This window comes from Nansenia antarctica (genome assembly GCF_963989245.1).
Source record: "Nansenia antarctica genome assembly, chromosome: 2".
NCBI lineage: Eukaryota > Metazoa > Chordata > Actinopteri > Argentiniformes > Microstomatidae > Nansenia > Nansenia antarctica.
Window position 1 is genome coordinate 16,353,096 of NC_137675.1, and position 4,774 is coordinate 16,357,869.

General features: G+C 40.9%; 1 pseudogene across 1 annotated transcript; it reads left to right on the forward strand.

Annotated features, from left to right (window-relative positions):
• The first annotated feature begins 1,766 nt into the window (after positions 1–1,766).
• Positions 1,767–4,352, forward strand: LOC308151314 (ATP synthase subunit d, mitochondrial-like; annotated as a pseudogene). The gene is made up of 5 exons (XR_013938008.1): positions 1,767–2,191; positions 2,714–2,810; positions 3,106–3,177; positions 3,297–3,359; positions 4,185–4,352. The product of XR_013938008.1 is annotated as an ATP synthase subunit d, mitochondrial-like (transcript).
• The last annotated feature ends 422 nt before the right edge of the window (positions 4,353–4,774 follow it).

A 4,774-nucleotide genomic window follows, 5' to 3' on the forward strand; every position in this document is an offset into this window, starting at 1 on the left:
TTTTTCATTCCATGTCCTTGCAAAATGGCAAATTATATACATTGTGCAAATTCTGTTTTTCTTTTCATGGTGTGACATGTCATTTTTGGAAACAATGTGCATAAAATAATTTGTACTCTTACACTGTGGCCTTAACACGTCTATTACAATGCGAGATTTATATGATATGAAATTGTTTTTTTTTCTCAAGAAATATCATTGTATATAAAATGTGTCGTTCACATCCTGCAACATTGCTTGGAGAAGTTGCAACAAAATTGGTATTTATTAAATATCTTTGTATCTGTACTGTGTACATACATGGTCCTATTTCCATTATTCAGTTATATCTGTTAAAACTGAGTTCAGTAAATAAATAAACAATATAATTTAACAATGTTGACATGATTTCGTCTCAGTCATTGAAAACGAACTAAGGTGGAATTGTCGGTGAACATCAAGATTGCAATAAGCGAAAATGTACTTGACATTGATTATGAACTAATGTCTTGCGGAGGCATGCCTCAAGTCAATACTAGTTTCTTTAATTAGAAATATAGGAATTTACTTATTGCATGCTAGCGGCTCAATCATTAGGCCTACTTTTGAACAAAACACCACCTAAAAACTGTTAAATGATTTAGTCCAAAAGTAGTTGTTGCAACATTTACATTGTAGGTGTAAAATATTCTAAAATGTCCTAAACGAATGCAATCATTTAAAAAATAAAGTTATTTCACAAATGAAGTTATGCATAAGGCCTACTCCGTCAAGAATAACGGAATTCTTAGATCCTAGAGGCCCGCACCACCACGCCTGTCACTACAACCAATAATTAGCCTACACTATTAGTAATGATACTTATACTTAGAGTTGCATGATAATGATTGTCATTATGATGATAGCAACATGAATATTGTGATTTTTAGGAGTATCTTTAGTGGGATATTTGCTGTTATGACTTTCTATCACCCAGACTAATAGTGAATCACCGAGCCTGCTTGAGCTCAAGTAGCGTATATAGCGTGCATAATATACATTAGATTTGTTCAAAAGTATTTATTCTATTCCATATAAATATTAGATGTTTTCAAGAGTATTTATTCTATTCTATATATCCCGCAAATTTGAATTTCTAAATTGTATTTGCATCGTTTTATTATCAACATGTTACATGGTATTTGAAGTGATCAGTCCTCGTGTTTTCTCATAGTAGTTTCAACTTTTAAAAAGTAATTTTGTTTAGTAATCGATCTGAGAGTGTGAGCGAAATTATCAAGTATAAAAATGTGCATTTGGAAATACATTACAGACGGTGCGCAACTGCTGGGGTCCCGCAGAAAAGGGTCATTCAACCTGGATCCACTTCATTCCCCAATTCGGCAGAGGGCGGTAGAGACTAAACGGTCTATGCTTTGTGTGAGGACACATGAGAGAAGTAGAATAACTTCCACACTTGCGTAGAATCTTTACGTCTGGAAGTGTGAGGTGAGTTTCAGATCTGTCACATCTCAGAATGTCAATTGTGGACGTGTTAATTCATGCAATGTGTGCCGTTTCTACCTATGCATGTTTCATAACCATGCTCCTTTCCATTCGCCTGTTTTCGAACGTGGAATCTCTCTTGAATAGCATTCTGACCCTTGCAGTAAATGTCCTAGCTGTATTTTTGGTGAAAGCAGAAATAGTCTGTAATCAATGTATTGGTTTTACGAGCTGCCACAACGTTTTAGCTGTCAGCGCATGTAATGACTAAAACGCATTTGGCTACCAGTTCATGGCGAAAAAACTGTTTTGAAGTGTCTCATTCCCAGCAATGTGTTACATAATCTGTGGCAAGTGACTTTTGTTTCAAGTGTCATCAACATGTTGTGTCTTGTCATGACAAGATTCCCGCTGAGTTGAGATGACAGCTTAACAATAATGATGTCCAAAACACTCCTCAGTTATTAGTCTTGGCAAGATTCTCCTTTTGACGCTGGCATTGTATCATGTCATCTTCATACGAAACTTCTAAAGAATGTACGCAACTCTGTAGTTAGCCTAACAGCTGAATGTTTCTGAATTGATGGGACTGACCTCTCTGTGCGCCCGTCAGGCAGGCAGGATGGCAGGCCGCCGTGCAGCCGTGAAGGCCATCGACTGGTTGAGCGTATTCCACCCAACCAGAGGGGCATGTTCAATGCCCGCGCACTGATGCCATCGCTGCCAAGTGAGTGAAACGGGCACCCGTTGTGCCCATCATCAGTCATTTTGTAGGAGTGTTTCTATTTATCTACTAGAATCTACTGTGTTAAACACACTCTTACACAGTGCAGACTCTCAGTTTGGCTGTTTTATGGTTCTGGATAAGAATGTGAGGCCTTGTCATACCTGCATTAGATCTGATATCCTGATGATTAATGCGGTATTGACTGTAGGATTCCTTTGATCTTCCTTTTCTCCCTCTCTACCAATGATAAAGAGAGAGGGGTGGTAGACATGGTTTGAATTCTGGGGTAAAAACAATAGGTGGTGGTGGTGGGGGGGGGGGGGTCGAAACATTGAAACAGTATATCACAAGATATATTCATACTCCTGTGCTCAAGCACCCTTGTGCGGTGTGGTTGTAGTACCAACTCTCTCTCTCTTCCTTTCTTTCTTTCTTTTTTCTTTCTCTTTTTTCTTTCTCTCTTTTCTCTCTACCACCACCTCTCTCACCTGTCTCACACTCTCTGTCTCTGTGTAATGACAGGCTAGCCTCCCTGCCTGAGACGCCTGTGGTAGTTGATTGGAGCCACTACAAGAGTGCGGTGGCCAAGGCAGGGATGGTGGATGAGTTTGAGAAAAAGGTGAGCTCCCCACACAGCAGCAGGGACGTGGTCTTTTTTCGTGAAAAAGAACAAAGAAGGGAGAAGTTGCCATAGGAGCAGCACGTTCACTAAAGAGTGAGGACATGGTAAATGGACTGCACTTATACAGCACCTTATTCCAAAGAGCTTTACAATGGCCTCTCATTCACCCATTCACACACCAATGGCGGCAAGCTACCATGCAAGGCGCCGGCCCGCTCATTGGGAGCAATTTCTGATTGGTTTATTGAATGGATATGATGATATATTTAGAGGTTCCTCTCTGCTCCCACAGTTCAGTGCCTTGCAGATCCCTGAGCCTGTCGACACACAGACCAGTGCCATCAATGCCCAAGAGCAGGAATCGGTGAGTGTCACAGGCCACAGAAGACACATCATGTTGATTACTCTGCAGTTTTTCTCTGAAACCTAGAGTTCTGCCGTGTTGTTAATACGTTTGTTTTTCAACGGTATTTCCTCCCATAGAACAAAAGTGCAGAAGCCTACGTGGAGACGTCCAGAGCACGCATCACTCAGTACGGGAAGGAGGTGGGGACTGATCCAACATTTGGAAAACCAACTACTCTTCTACTCTACTGCATGGCTGATGTGAAGTAAAGTGAGATAATTTTTGGAACATGCACATCATCAAGGCTCTTTAACGCATAGTACTCCAATTACGATTCAATGAGTACAGTTGAGTCCAAATATAGGCTACCTTGTGTCTGCTGACTGAGGGAGTCACCAAACTCGGGAGAATCCGAGGACAGGCTCAATGTAATGCATAGAAAGGAATGAGGAATGTGTGTTTGATGCTTAAGCAATATCACACAAGAGGGAGTGCTGTTATACTGAATATCAGCACGGCTGTGATTCGGTCATAAATACGAGGCCGCAGGCCGAGTACCTAAGACAATCACAGCCGTGCTGATATTCAGTATAACAGTACGACCTTGAGTGCGATGTTGCTTTTATACAACAGTTCTACAGCGCAATTTATTAGTTAACAGTAATGAGCGACAACAGATTATGATTTGTTTGTTTATTTAATCATTTATTTTGGCTCCGTCAACAAAAAATAGTTCCGCAACTGGACTGTTGCCTAGTAACCTGAACACAAACATCTGCAGGCTAGCTACTTTGTATTAACGGTAATTTCGGAGTGATACATATAGTTAAAAGTCCCAGTGCTGTTATACTGTATATGTTATACTGTATAGCACTCATGGAATGCCTCTTGTCCAATCAAATTACTTGGTCGGAACTAACTGTTGTATAACATTCTTTATCCCATTCCATGCACTACAATTGTTTGATACCATTCCTCATTCCAAATCCCCCCCCCCCCCCCATCATCCCTCCCTGGGTTCTCAGCTGGAGAAGTTCCAGAACATGATCCCCTTCGACCTGATGACCATCGACGACCTCAACGCGACGTTTCCTGAGACCAAGCTGGACAAGGAGAAGCACCCATACTGGCCACACAAGCCTATTGCTGAACTGTAATACTTCAATGGGCACTTAAAATAAAGATCATGACCTGCACAGTCCTGAGACAATCATCTTATGATTCCTTTATTTCTTTGTGAAACTGTAATGGCTAAAAATGCTCTAACGTGTCTTCCTGTTATTCCTGTGTATAATCAGTATATCCTAAGTTGATTTGTTCCTCTACTAACGTCATAGACTAAAAGGTTAACAGTATGTTATCTGATCTAACTACTCTGGAGTTCTCCATGAATGCAAGTTTGGATATTGTGTTCGGATTAATTCTTACCTTACTTCTCAGTACAGAATGTGCTAAATCTGCCACTTGACAAGATAGTGTGCCCATCTGCTAGTACTGAGAAAGATAAGGTACACACCAGCTCATTGTCTGTAAATCACGCCACCCTTGGAGGGGGGCCGGCTGACCTTGTGCGCCCAGTCCAAGTATAAGATGTTCGTGAGAACCAGAATTCAGG